The following is a 15,797-nucleotide window of genomic DNA, read 5'->3' on the forward strand; positions in this document are numbered from 1 at the left end:
TTAATAATGTCAATTGCATGTTAAAAATTTCTATTGAATAAAGGCTTTATTATTATTATTATTATTATTATTATTATTATCTTAGTAGAATTTGGTATAAAGACAGATTGTTGTTGCTAGTTCAAACCTTGGGAATATCTAATTGATATGGAAAAAAAAAACATATCAATATTACATTGCAGTTTGCGCTGCAACAACACATCTATACAAATTTTACCTTCAACCCATTTGTTTACTCAATTGTCATATCACCAAAATACATTCGTACCTACATTGCAATCGAATTATTCGAATAATAGGTGACTTTGAGACCATCGACACCTATTCGCGACATGATAGATTAGAAGTGATGTCTCATGAATTACCTAAAATTATGGTCACCAAAAATAGAAAGAGATGGAGGGCTCCGTGCTGACTATCTCTGTCGGCTCGTTTTTTTGGTGCAGTGCGCATTCCTGTTGTATTATTACTTCCATGGTTCAAACATCTGGTTTGTTGACAGGTAAACGCATCTGCAATCTTTTGTCTAAACTTTTTGTGTACATCATCTATAGGACTATAGGAGAGAGGGATAAGTTTACTTTACTTTTTTCACTCATCATTAACCTATAGAAGTCCACTGCTGGACGTAGGCCTCTCCCAAAGCACGCCACTGGATGCGATCTTTATCTTTCCGCATCCAATCATAACCAGTCACCTTTCGCAAGTCGTCGCCCCATCTAGCCGGAGGGCGTCCCACACTACGTTTGCCTAGTCGCGGCCTTTTTTCACTCATAAGTTTGTTATTAGTTACGTACTTGAGAAGTGAAGTAAGAAATGTGCCAAAACTATGCAAAGAAACGTTGCGCCCATTAATTTAGTGGCTCAATTTGACCTAAATACATAAAGGTAACGCTTGCATAAACTTAAAATATTTCTGGGCTTCGTCCAAGAACCCCGTTGGAACTAGTTTACATGCACAATAAAGTAAGTTCTAATGACTATGGCGGCCACTTGTGCCTCTGCATTCGAGGCGAAATTAACAAAAACTTTTTCTCATAACTTTTCGCTAGCGTTTTATCGGCGGTTTGGTTTTTCTCTCATAAAAGCACATCATAGTAAAAGCACTCTGGTTTCGTAACTGTACTTTCATCCGTTTTCACCTTTAACGCGAATAAATAAATGCAACCTCATAAAAAAATATTTACAACTGTAACATAAAATATTCGTAAAGTTTCCAACCAATCAACTCGCAGTTCACAATCAAAAAAGTATAACGCAGCTGCGTTCAGCCAATGGGGTCGTCGCATTGCGCGTAGCCGACGCCCCCCATTGGTGGAAACGGGTTCGTTCAACTTTTAAACTGCATGCTGCAGCTATAGAATGCAATACTCCCATTATTGCAGCTGAAACGTTTTTAGATAACATTGTTGAAAACATAACCAAGAAGTATTAGAATTGGCTTCTGGCTTCTGTTGTAGTCCAGCTACTTCTACGTTCAAGTTTAAGGGCGTCTTGCATAACAAAGTTAAATAAAATTAATTTGTTTGTCTGACACTATACTGTCAGAGCAAGAGGTCATAGATTTAATTTTGATTAACTTTGTTGTGCAAGACGCCCTAAATCAGGAAAGTTAATAAGTTGTAATTATTACACTTTTATTTTTATTGCAGGTGTTATATTCTTACTTTATAGCTACAACAAAATAGATACGAAGATGTTATCCAGCGGTAGTGCAGTGACAAGTGAAGGATACGTATCAAAATACTGAAGGTTTATACGAAAGTTCTCGAAAAAAATATCATTTATTCCATAGAAAATGGTCACGTTAAAATTAACGGTAATAATTTTATTATGGGGGTTGTTACTTACGAATTCCTATAAATCGCAGAATATAACTTAGACCACTTTTGCAACACCCTGTATTCTTCATAATAAAAGAATTGACCCACATACCGGGTGTCACCGCACTGCTCCACACATGTATGCAAGTTTATAATAAGACTAGGATCAAGACAGCTCGTCTCTAGAAGACTTACAAGCGCTAAACACGTGCTGGATCAGCTAACAGCTGTATATTACTGTCGCCCGTTGAGTTTTGTAAGTACTTAAATTTTTTACGGAATCTAAAACTAATTTACAAAGTGGGTAGGAACTAAACTAAAATAAATATTTTAAAATGGAGAGAATCTAGGAGGTTACTATAGCGTGCGATAAACAAAACTTCGGAGAACTGCATCATAAAAAAAATATTACCTATCTGCTTAGGCACTCGTAATATCACATAGGGCGCGCCAACAGAACTAGGGGTCGAAGTGGTCGCCATGGCCGAAATCGGTCGGACCAATCATCACATAGAATTGGTCTAAAATGTTTCTTACTTTTTAGTGTTTTTGAAGTCAACCATTGCACCAATGAATAAAGTCACAAATGTTCTTATCGAACTAATTCAAAATAAGAGGCCCGTAGGAGAAGTGGGATGGTATCTTTCGAGACGTTTTTTTGCACTGACACTCCTGTATCTTGTTCGTGTATTGTAAATCTAGACCACAATGTTTAGTTCAATTTCTATTTATTGGTTTCTTCGTTATTTGGCCAGCAGGTGGCGCTGGCGGCAACTTGCCAATTTCTCCCGAGGGTTGCTCTATACTATAGTGACGAAAAACGAACGAACGGGAGCTGTCATTCAATCGGCACGTCTAATACAACGAAATAGAGTCGTAACTCGCGCAGCCATGCCAGCCATGCCAGCCATGTATTTATATACAGGGTGTTGCAAAAAAGGTATAGCCAAAAGGGGGTGACTAAGGGTGTCATTCTGAACGACATTATTGTTCACGAAATGGGTAAATATATCGTACGTATAGTAAAAAGTTACGTGACCAAAAAAGTTACATGAAAAGCGCAACTATTTTGAAGAATTTCCTAAACTCGTAGAACAAAAGTTGATCAAAATAACCCCCTGAATCACCCCCTTTAGGCTTAGATACCCTTTTTGCAACATCCTGTATCTAATAGAGTAACCCCCTTAGTTCGACAAGTGGTGCCAGCTCGCAATGCCACTTTGTCTTCAGTGTTGCCAGTAGTTTCCCTACATTTCCACGCGGTTATGAGTTTGGAGTTTTGGCGCATCTGTTTCCCTATACATTATTATCTATTAATATTACCTAACCTCTTTACCGATACCACAACATACATTAATATTCTATTCTTTTCTCTGCTGGGGTCTAACCACCGGTGTCTTTCGAATGGAACCTTTGTGCATATCCCTTATATGTATAGGTCTAAACTGACTTCTTAAGCTTGGACCATTTCCCACCACGCTGGTCCAATGCGGGTTGGTGGGTTCACATATCTAGATTGATGTGCTAAATCTAGATATGCATGTTTTCTCACGATGTTTTTCTTCACCGTAAGAGCGATTGTACATAAATTGAAAGAACTCATTGGTACATGTCAGCGCCGGGATTCGAATTTTAATCCTTTTAATTATAATATAGATAGGTACATTGTGGGTGCCAAGTGCCAATAGAGTAGCTGCCAACAGATCTTTTCTGACTTACGCAGACTTCTAATCCTGTATTGTATGATTAATTACATGTGTGTCTAGACACAAGATTACCAAAGGACGAATGGAATAACTTGGCAAGCCTCCATTGATACTTACACAGAGGAAAGAGTTTTTTCTTAGCCTACTTATCATCAAATTATGTACCTACCTAAAGTCTGTTTTATAGTCTCAGAAACTAAATTGACAGATTCTGAACGGTTCATCAACAGTCGACCGTTCTATTGGCGGGACAATCAACTGTTGATGAACCGTTCAGAATCTGTCAATTTAGTATCTGAGATTAAAATAAGACCTAAGCTTTTCTATTGTAATAAGTTTGTAGAATTTTATAATGCAACTTTGCAACGGGTAAAAGATGATTTGACCTTATGATCGAAGGATTCGTCTAATAAATTTACTTCTTTAGCGTAAAACACAAACCACTCCATTTTACAAATTATCAGTGGCGATAACAATCACTTGATTCATTGAACGATACGGCATTGTGAATCACGTGATGACGTCACAGACCCCCCCCCCACTCCGGGGACGCTGCCTACGTCACAAACACTTTTATCACATAATATTTACAAATTATGGACGCTTTGATCAAAATATAGACTGAAAACATACTGAATACAATAAATACGTAATGGATTTCTTTGACATTGGTTACTTATACGACTATCAACATTTTGCTGAATAACTAAATAAAAATGTAGTGTACTGACCTACGATACCAAAAAGGTTTTGGTCATTGTAGATTTGCGAAAATTGAACGTAGCTTTGGCACCCAACGTGGGTCATTATGGCCCCTAGTTGGGCGCCAAATGTTAGTGGGTTCCGCTGTGCTACTTTTAGTTATGTATGTATAGCATTATTATCATCATGGTATCGTCCATAGCTAGACATAGGCGTCACTGCCCCCTGCCTTAATAAAACAAGGTACCTATTTCGAACTCATTAGATATATGTCAATGATTAGCGTAAATAAAATTGTAATTCATTTTCAAGCCATGTTGGGCGCCAATAGATGTTTGTTATAAAATGAAACTCAAAACAAGTCCACGATTGAAGTAAGTAAACCCGAAGGATTTTTATTCATGATATTATTGAACGTTACAGCCAAATTATTTGCATACATATTACTGGAATTTGGGTCACCATCAAGGCATCGGTGGTAGTGAATGTGGGAAGCCGCTACCACGACATCTCTCAACTGCTTAGCTGCAGGGGGTCTACTCTGATTTTAACGAAAAAATTAGTTTCAGAGCTCGGATGCTCTATTATAATTACGAATTCGGAGTCCAGGATGGTTATAATAGCTTTACAAAACACTACCGAACGAGTGATGTCATGCAGATGCAATGATAAAATTAACACCGCTACGAAACCAAAGTTGTTTTTTTTTCTTTAATAAAATTCGCGTATTGCATTAAAAGATTTGACTGCAGTACTTAATGCTAATATATACCTACTTATACGTTTTTTTAACGGACCCTCGGAAATCTCGGATTGAGGTCCAAATATAAAATGACAGTTTGCGATTTGTTTGGAATTATATATATTCAATAGTCAGATAAATGTTATCTGACGAATATAATTGTTGCTGTCCTGTCTAAGGGCTGATTTTTCAATGGTCAGATAAATGTTATCTGACCATCTATACAAACATTCAGTCCCGACAGCATCAGAATTATTCGTCAGATAACTTTTATCTGACTATTGAAAAATTAGCCCTAATGAGGATAAATACTCAGTTGATGTGACACTCGAGGAGGCTCCTTCCTTCGTCAAGTCAGAGTAGGCCCCCGGGCCGGGGTGAAGGTTGTCTAAAATAAGCGTTCTCCGCTGAAACCGTTATTCTTGGAGGTTTATTTTTGTTATTACAATTCAAATCGATATTTTATTAGTGTTGTTGTGGCATTGTCAACTAGGTCAGGTTTTAAGGAACTGCATGCACGAAATGGGAACCCTCGGTCGAAGTATCACCTGTTTCTTTTATAAAATATCCACAAACATACTAAAATATCGTCCGTAAGAAGCGTCCGTAGTCGAGCGGGCCTCAGTGATCGTAACTGATCGCTGAGGTTAAGCAACAACTGACACGGTCAGCCATTGGATGGGTGACCAATTTCAAGTGGTGCTTTTCTGGACGCTTCCGTGCTTCGGACGGCACGTTAAGCCGTGGGTCCCGGTTGCTGCTTCGGCAGCAGTCGTTAAGCCTAGTCAGAGGCCTTCGGGCGGCTTGAAAACATCTGACAGTCGGGTTGCCCACTTACCCGACAACTCTCTCAGCACAAGCTTGCTTGTGTTGGGGTCCACCAACCCGCACTTGGCCAGCGTGGTGGACTAGGCCTAAAACCCTTCCTTCATTGGAAGGAGACCCGTGCCCCAGCAGTGGGGACGTAATGGGTCGTGATGTTACTAAAATATACTAGCAGATTATTAGGTGAACCTAAAGCAGCTCTACTAGTAGGTACCTAGGACCTAGAGATTTTGGTTACAAATACAATAAAAAAGTACCAGTCACAATAGCACCAAATAAACCTAATCCTAATTGGGTAATTCTACCGTACGGATTAAAAAAATAAATAAAAACAAAATCATCTTTTACGCATATTGAAGTAGATTTTTAACTTTTACATAATGATGGGAACATTAAATAAAAAAATCTGAGATATAGTAGTATTATTTTAGGAAAAAATATGAACTTTTTGTTTTATTAAATAGACACGAGTGACTATGAAGTCGACATGGGTGATACAATCCATGTTTTTTATCATAAAATAATCATTTAAGGTTCTCAACTTTATTCTATAATATTATTCTCATTACATATAAACCATAATATGTTTTTGTCTATTGAAATTATATTTTGAAAAAAGTTTAAAAAATATATTAAAAATTTCGACAAAAGTGTCTTCACAAATGTCGAAATTTTTTGATGGTGGAAATTTAGGTTTTATTAGGTGACCACAAAATAAATATGAATCAAGGTCATCGGAATCATATTAAATGAAAATAATACATTATTTGGGACAATTATTCCAAATATTTTATTTTTATTTAGATCAATAATCTCAGCATCGCTTTTTTCATCCTTGTCTTTTCCTTAGCACATTTTGTAATAAGTTTGATTTGATAATCGTAAACCTTTAATGGTCTAAAATAATCTGCATTAATCCTGGTGCCTCCTTTTTTTTAAAACTTTATTTTTTTTAAGTATTTTCCATAATTACTGTCTTGTTTTTGTCAAATTTCTTATTCTAGCATTAATTTACTCATTTTTAATATTTATTACTTAAACCGTGTATTTTTTGTGCTTTAACTTCGTCTTTACCCCTATTTTGGTACCTAGGTAAAAAGATCGGTACATTATATAGTATAATTAACAGAAATTTCACAACACACTACAAGCTACAGTCACTTGTGTCGATCAAATAAAATCACAAGTGTCGACAAGACATATAATAACGCCTGCATCGCATGTTTGATACATCTGTTAACTTTTTTGACATATTTATCTCGGTAAACAATTATATTAGTGAATGCAATAAGCAATAGAAAAAAAAATACACAGTTAATAGATATTTGAACAAAGTCCTAGAAGCATCTGTCACCTCGTGTCGAACAAAATCACAATTGTCGAACAATTTTTCATCACGTGTGACATCGACATTAGTGAGAACATCGACAAAATACGCCATATCAGCTTCAATATGATGTTAAACTTGTGCATGTTTTAAAAATGTGCTAAGTACTCTCATACTCACTAAGTCAAGTAACAAAAATTGTAATTGAATGATCTATTTATTTTTTATAGCCTCCTCATTTGTGACAGGTCAACTTTGACACAGGTGTAGAACGTATATTGAATTTTGAATTACAAAAAAACTCTTCATTCCCCACGAAAATTTTAGACTTGGCAATGACAGGTGTGGTTTAGAGTTGCCATTAATAAAAAAATATGTTCACAGAGTAAAATATTTACCTTCATAAAATCGTGATTTATGAACGTCGACATTTGTGACAATTTTTTTATAACGGTTGTAGAATGGTCTGTATTTTTTTAATTAATTGTTGGAAAAATATAATATTTAACTATGAATAAGTAAAAGTATTGTAATTTATTTTATTATGTGAAATATAATCCTATCTCTACACAATATTTTTTTATAGCTGCTCAAACCGTGCTACCACGCTCGCGAACAATCGACACGACGTGACAAATCACATAGTGTCGATATGGTTTTTTCAATAAATAATGAAAATTTTCATTATATTTTATGGAGAACACATAGAACACGATCCCGGCTTGATTGTGATAGTACATTATTAACGTCTAGGTATTATATTTTAAGAGTTATTTCACGCGAACATAAAAATCGATGTTTGGTAGAATGACCCAATTACCTAAACGGTATTAGAATTAGACCGGCTGAAACTGCCTGCAATATGGTTATGGAAGTTCATATAACAGTAACATACATCAGAATATTACCAACAAAAACGTAAATATTGTGTTAACATTTTAAATTAGATGTTTTTAAAATTGGGTCCATCTGATGTCGGCATTTTTCAGTGGAGCTTTCAGCTCGCAAGTGTATTATTATAGTGTAGTTTGATGTAAGGTAGGAGTTAGTTATTTAAAAAAGGTTTTCAAAGTCTTACCTGTATCATATTGCGTTGTCAGAGGGTGCAGCTCGCGGCTCGCGTCTCACGCCATGCTGCGCGGGCGCAGGCCAGCTGCCACGCGATTGGTGCGTCTTAATAAGCTCTTCCACTATTGGCTGATCGTTTCACTCTCTCCACCAATCACTTATTTATGTTTTTATTTAGAGTTTTATTATTATTAGGACACATATTTGGTTTGCTGTGCTTATTACAAGATAACTGTTCCTCCTTTTATGCTGAAATTGTCATTGCTTCCACTTTACTTTGTAGTTTAGTTTTCGATGAACCTAGGGAAAAGTCAAAACGTGAGTACGAGTATATTTGAAGTGTCAAAAACTTATTTCCTAAAAGGTATCGTGTAGTTATCGTCCTAAAACTGCGTCTTTATTTACATTTTTTTTAAAATTATTATTTAATAAATAAATTCTATCATGATTAGGTATTTAAACTAATTTTTGGCAAACATTGTTTTGTATTGATATACTTATCTAACTATCTTCTTATTTGCACATTCATTTATTCATCACTATTACGACTACCATACAGTTTAATAAACTATACTCTTCAAACTTCACCAGAAATAGTCAGTCAATCATGTATGTACAATTTGTACATGTCCACAATAACAAAAACACACAACAAACCAATATCTAGGAGCCACTATAATGAATTAAGAGAAAACCTGACTAAGTAAAGGTCCAGCATAGAGCAGTTACAGCCGAGACAAAGATTTCAATCCAAATATGTCAACGGTTCTAAAAATACCAGTCTGCTTTCAATTCGACCGCCTGCTATCAGTCTGACGTTAGCCGTACGTCGCTGTCACAGCCATTCATACCCACACAGCCCCTTCACTCACCAACAACAACCAACCAACCAGCCAGCCCACCACAATCATTAATATCTCCAAAAAAACACAATAAACAAGAGGAAAACGACCAATTAACTAGAAACAAACCCTACCAGTGATAAGCGATTTTTCTCCACTGACAACCGCCTCTGTCCACCATCTTAAATTCATTCACAAACTCACTATGGCACACCAAGTATTTATTTACCATTTGCGGCCCGAAAAAGCACTTTAGCACTCGGAATGTGGTACCAAAACGTACTTGGCGTCAAAACAGATGTGTTTTGGGTACGTTTTCGCATGGGACGTCGGTTTTGATGCGTTTTTTTGAGTTTCACGGTGAGATTTGATCGCGGGGGTTGCGCGCGTCGCGTCGTTATGAAGGCTTGTGGCTGACTGAAGGATTCAGGCAGTATTGCGGAGGCAGGCAGCGCATGCGCGCTGGGCTCCACAATGAACCTCCGCGCATGTATAGACGGTCGGCTCTCGGGATGTTTACCTCCTAAACTATCACAATAATCGGACGCCGTCGCGCGAGTTAATGATGCCTTGAATGCGTATTTGCCGACAGTCGTTAACTCTTTGAATTTTGGTCTGCCTTTCTTTGGATTTTGTTGGAGTATGGCAGCGTTTGGCGTTTGTTTTATGAAAGAGAAGTTAAAGAATTTTATTCATATTGTATTCAGTTTTTGCTTAGTTCGCCAGTACCTAGCTTTCCTTGGTATTGACAATAAAGGTAATTAAGGTAATTAATAAAGGTAAGGCATTTTCATAGCAGCTACGAGTGGCTACGAAGTGCTACGCGACACATGCTACGAGCTACGAATACATGCTATGCACAAAAATTGCTATAAAACTTTAATAGTGTAACTTTTTTCAACAACTTCCTTTCGAAATCAACCGATTTATTATAATTTTCCGTAAAAAATAAACATAAACTTAAATAGTGTTTTGATGCCCTTTGTGCCTATGTAGGCGGGAAGATAAACCAGAAAGCAAGAACCTGTGTACAAGTGAGGCGTATTTTGTTGTTTTATTAGTTTATTTAAACATGTGGGCGTGGGAAGCCCCTGGCAGCGTTTACGAGTCGCGGACAGAGTTTCACAATGTTTCACAACAGAGCGTAGGTTAAATTGATATAATTTGTGGCTCTAAATAAGGTTCTAATTGTTATTTGGGGTGCACGTCGGGATATGTCGACTTTTGAACGTTTAATTTTCATCATGCAGAATTTATTAAATTGTCATAGGTACTTGATACTACTTGCCATCGCTCTATATCCATAATACTGCCATGCTGACCAACTTTTCCTCAAGGAGCTCTGAATTTACTCAATTTCTTTAAAGAACGAGAATAAGCCGTAGGTCGAGAACCGACCAAAAGTATAGTCAATTGAAGGTAAGCGTCCACCTTTCAGCATCATACGCAACGGACGCATCGCATTCAATATTCTTTGTATAGAATAAATAATAATAAAAATAATAATAAACGTACGATACCGAGAGGTGGACGCTTACTTTACACAAAGCATACATTGGTAGTGGCTGGATGAGGAAATCTGGCGATGCGTATATATGCATTATGTATAAAACCAAAGTTAAGTGAAAACTCTCGTGAAAAATCTTAGAATTTTGCTACAAGATTTCCTACCACTATCGAAGTCTTCAGTGATATTTTCAGATGCCGCGTCGGCTGAAGTCTTCAGGAGTGATAGACCTGCAGGCGCCGGCGAGGCTAGACCGGGGACAGACTGGCGAAAACAACCGCCTACGCGACAGGTAGGGTGCACATGCGTTTAGAGCTTTTGAGGATAACTAAGTAAAGTCAATTTATAAATTTTTAAACAAACATATTTAATGACTACTTAAAATGTATTATAATTTGTCTATGCTTCTTAAGATTGGAAGATTGAATACTTAGAGATAGACCTCGTAGAAAAAACCGATTATAACAATGTTTACTTTTAAGTAAACTTACACACTCAATACTAGAGATGCCACGAATATTCGGCAACTATTCGGTATTCGGCCTATTCGGCCAGTTTTTTCAGTATTCGGTATTCGGCCGAATAGTGCGTACTATTCGGGCCGAATACCGAATAGTAAATCATGTAAAAAATGACTTGTTATTTTAATCAAAATTGTGTATTTATTTCCAAATCACAACAGTTGTGCTGGATAAAAACGAGCATTTCAGCATTTGGTAGCCCGCGATTGCGCTTTTCATTGTAACCATCATCAGAAAATAACCTCTCACTATAAACGCTACTTCCAGGTGAAGAAAGATAAGTTATTGCAAATTTCAAAAGGTTTGGGTATTGTTTTTTGTTTGCTGACCACCACTTGTAAGGATCGGACATCCGATCTAGGCGAACTATTATCAAATAAAAATTCAACTCGTTTGCCACAGCATTCTGCCTCCTAATAATTAGCATTTCTCATATAATCTGTAGCGACTTCTTCAAAGCTGTTCCAGGAACAAAAAAACAGGTTGTAGCGCCGAATATTCGGCGGCCGAATATTCGGCGCTTCGGCCGGCAGCGTCGCCGAATATTCGGTATTCGGTATTCGGCCAATTCACTATTCGTGGCAACACTACTCAATACATACTTAATTATAAAGTGTCTTTTAATTTGCCTTCACTATCTGCGCCCCAATCATGGCTTACCATAGCAGGAAGCTGAGCTAGAACCCATTTCAGCACCGGGAAACATACTTTAAAACTTTTTATTCATTTATTTTCTTTACTTAATACTGTTTGTTTTGTTAATTTGTGTATTATAAAAATAAATTAATTTCTTTCAAATGGATTTTATATTATTTATGGATTCGACTGAACAACCACTATCATGAAATGATGGTGAACCTAGCGATGTAGGAGAATGTCTGGAACAGCCTATTACTAAGTAAAATTATTCTAGTTCTATGCGGCTTTTGCCTCTACGATATTTATTTATGGCATTTTTTGCTTTCAGTCTGATCTTTGTAATGTTATTTTTGGCTACGGTCCGTCTTTTGCTAGATTTTACTTACTAAGTTATAGAATACCCATTATTAACCCGAAAGTTTGTAAGTATGGATGGATGTTTGTTAATCTTTACTAATTAGTATTGCACATAAAACAAATAAATAAGTACGAAGTCAACCTTAATGCTAGTAGGGTACAGGGTAAATTTTCTAGGTAAATAAATAAAATATCCTTCTATTGATATGGAATACTAAAAACAGTAGAGTCCCGCTACGCACGGTCCCAACCGCCCACTATAACCAGCATTCATACTTGCTAGAACGAGGCAAAACATAGTCTATCCCAGTAAGTTCAGGGGGTTTCTCTAAAGAAACGAATGAACGTACGAGAAGTGACAAGCTAACAGCACGCTTAATACAAAGCGATAGAACCGTGGTTAGCGCTGCAGTTTTGTTTTTCCGAAGCTTCGAAGCGCTGCGCTAACCACAGCTGTATCTCGTTGTTATAAGCGTGACAATTCTCGTTCGTTCGCTCGTCTGTTCATAGAGTGACCCCCCAGGAGTGAAAGAGACGCATATAGCCATCGATCCGCTTGCGTCACTGGGACCGCGTGGGACGTGATGACGTCATCGCGCGCCCACCAATACGCGGCGAGTAAAAACGCGCCATTCGGCCAAAGAAAATGGCAGTTTTGAGGTAACTTTTGGCATTTTCGTTTGGACAGTTTGGACTACGCAGGCTGATTTCCGAGTAGTATTGTGGGATGATTATAGGTCTTCTCTTAAGAGAAATACATACCTAAGTACTTATGTTCCTTGTTGTGTGTATACTGAGTCGATTTGGTCGATGGGTCTACAAAACGAAATTCATGAACACTGGAAGGTAGTAAAATAAACGTAAATATAGAAGTAAGTACCTATTGCCTGTATCTATTCTTCTTGTTAATACACTACATTTTTTTGTAAATAGTATAACCATAATTTATTGAAAAAATTATGAGCAGCGTAGGTTGAAAATTCTGTAAGTTTTTCTGTCCCAACTCCCAAGTGTCCCAACTTATTAGTTAAATATAAAGAACACCAACAATCTAAGTACCTAAGTAATATAAATTGAAAATGTAGCATTAGATAAGATTATGGCATCGCAGTAATAAAAATACATTCTATTTAATTTATCAAATGTAGATATATTACAATCATTCTAATAATATTTTTATTCAAATATACTACTTTAATGACATCTAGCGTAAACTGTAGGTACTAATTCATGCAGCGCTATCTCGTGCGTGATCGTATGAATAAAAGTTAGTATAAAAATCGCTAGGTGGCGCTTTTCAGACTTTTTGTGGATGCACTACTAGATGGCGCTAATTAATGTTAACATAACGGCCTTCCTTCAGAGGTAAACAGTAATAAGTCCACTTTTAAGATAAACATTTATTATTATGTTTCGTTAAACAAAACAAAATGTAGAGATAATTAACTCAAATTTGTATGACGCGGAGCTAGTGTAGTGCGTGTACTTACCGCTGGGTTGAGACACTCCCGACTCGACTAAGTTACCTACTTATTACATTCATTACCAAAAAGTGTAAAAACTCGCACTCCGCATGCCGAATTACGGTCTAACTAAATTTAAAATGTGTGTAGCAAAGTACGGGAAGACCTTTTAAGGCTAAGCGAAGCTCAATTAAGAAGCTTGCCTAAATTTTATATTGAAATAGCTGTTCCCGCGCGCTTCGCTTCGCCTTAAAAAGTTTTCCCGTGGGAATATCGGGATAAAAAGTTGCCTATGTTCTTTCCCAGGGTCTAGATCGTATGTATACCAAATTTCATTCAAATCCGTTCAGTAGTTTTGGCGTGAAAGAGTAACAGACAGACAGACAGACAGACAGACACAGTTACTTTCGCATTTATAATATTAATAATAAAATAATAATAAATAATATAGTTAGGATAGGTAAAATACTTATTTATACAGTTAGCTTTTCAATAAGTTCCAAATAAATAATACCTATTTCAGTCCATAATATTTATTATTTACTTACCTATGATGCAGATAGAACTGAAGGCAAGTAAGTACTTACTGTTGTTTTGTTCCATTACAAAACCAAAAGACTACACAAAGTAGGACTTACCTATACCTACCTAAGCTCACCAACAAAGTGTAAAGCAGTGTAACAATAGCAAAGGTTTATCTGACGTAATGTTGTGCGTCTGCGCATCGTAATGAGAGCACCGTGGGAACGACCTACAACTTAGATTAACAATGTGCGAATTAGATGGTGTGTCACATAGGTACAAAAACAAAGCAAAAAACTATCCGCGTTTTGTTTACTGTCAAACCGTTTTAAGTTCAACCCAACAACCATACAATGAATAAACTCACAAATGTTATAGCCGAACTTATTCAAAACTAGCTGTTCCCGCGCGCTTCGCTTCGCCTTAAAAAGTTTTCCCGTGGGAATTCCGGGATAAAAAGTAGCCTATGTTCTTTCCCAGGGTCTAGACCGTATGTATACCAAATTTCATCCAAATCCGTTCAGTAGTTTTGGCGTGAAAGAGTAACAGACAGACAGACGGACAGACAGACAGACAGACACAGTTACTTATTTATAATATTAGTTAGGATAAGAGCTCAGTGGTAGAAGCGCGGTGTTATTTTTCGAGACGATTCTTTTGCACTGACACTCCATCTTGATCGTATTGTTATCTAAGACCAACAAGAACAAACGTTGATGGTTTTGCTGAAACTGAGAAATGGAACCGTTTTCTGTTTCACAATTTTACTCTGCCATGGTGGGATCGTCCTTGGAACGGGATTGGGGAGTCAGGGTTTGTGTAATAGTTGAGATCTCTATGTGTTGGTAACAGTAGGTAGGTTGGTTACTAACAAAAATATCTAAGTAAAATAGATAGATAGATAGATAGAATATTCTTTATTTGTACACAAGAATAGATTATACAAAGCTTAAATATAATAATAATAATAATAATGCGGCAGGGCAGCTTGTGGCGAGCTGTTGGGCATTAGCGACCCCACCCACCCGATGCCGGGGAGAACCCCTGTTTCTCATCTCTGGCTTGCCTTTATTGGTTGTCCAGAGTGAACACTGACGAGGAACAGGATCTCCCACCTCTTGCTTGCCTTCATTGGCTGGCTTGAGTGGTGTACCGCTAGAGCAGAAATGCTCGGAGGAAGGAAGTATATCCAGTAAGTGCTTGTAGGGGTCTTGACCGGCATCCGCGATTGCTCTGAGAGCCTTGGTATACCTCTCCACCCTCAGCACCTCATGCCTTGTTGCCCTCTTGTTGCTACGTCACTGTAATGTGCTAGCGACTGTTGTGGGGGGCCCATTTAATGTGTGTGCGAGTCACCACCTGCCTTTTTATCCGTATGTGAAACATATAGGTCCAGGCAGGGGCCATAGTCCTTCCATAGTCCCAGCAGATACCCAGTCCATTTAGCACCCCATTCCATAACCCTGTATTAGTTTTCTCCATATCCTACAATAGTCCTGCACTAACCGGGGATTTTCCTTGGGTTCACTTCTATAGTTTTCACAGGGAAAATCGTCGGTTAGTGTCACATTTCATATAGATTAATGTTGTCAAAAGGGCCTCTACATGTTGGCTTCGGCCCCATGCACGCCTTCCAAATGCCCGGGACCCTATGGTCCCGAGATGGAAACGACACAACATAATAATAATAATATTTATTCAGAAAACTATAGGTCGTATTTTAAAAATAGGTCAAATCTTAATGCTAAAGGTA

The 15,797-nt window shown here is 37.4% G+C and overlaps 1 protein-coding gene across 1 annotated transcript in view; it reads right to left on the reverse strand.

The window, feature by feature from the left end:
• The window catches only part of LOC105386690 (protein piccolo), a 49,583-nt gene extending 40,135 nt beyond the window's left edge, over nt 1-9,448 (reverse strand). Inside the window, exons 1-2 of the mRNA XM_038120207.2 lie at nt 9,170-9,448; nt 8,204-8,493 (exon numbers count right to left, since the gene is read on the reverse strand). The gene's annotated coding sequence lies outside the window, so the exon portion shown is untranslated. The remainder of the gene's footprint in view (nt 1-8,203; nt 8,494-9,169) is intronic.
• Nucleotides 9,449-15,797: the final 6,349 nt, after the last annotated feature.

This window comes from Plutella xylostella, chromosome 14 (genome assembly GCF_932276165.1).
Source record: "Plutella xylostella chromosome 14, ilPluXylo3.1, whole genome shotgun sequence".
Lineage (NCBI taxonomy): Eukaryota > Metazoa > Arthropoda > Insecta > Lepidoptera > Plutellidae > Plutella > Plutella xylostella.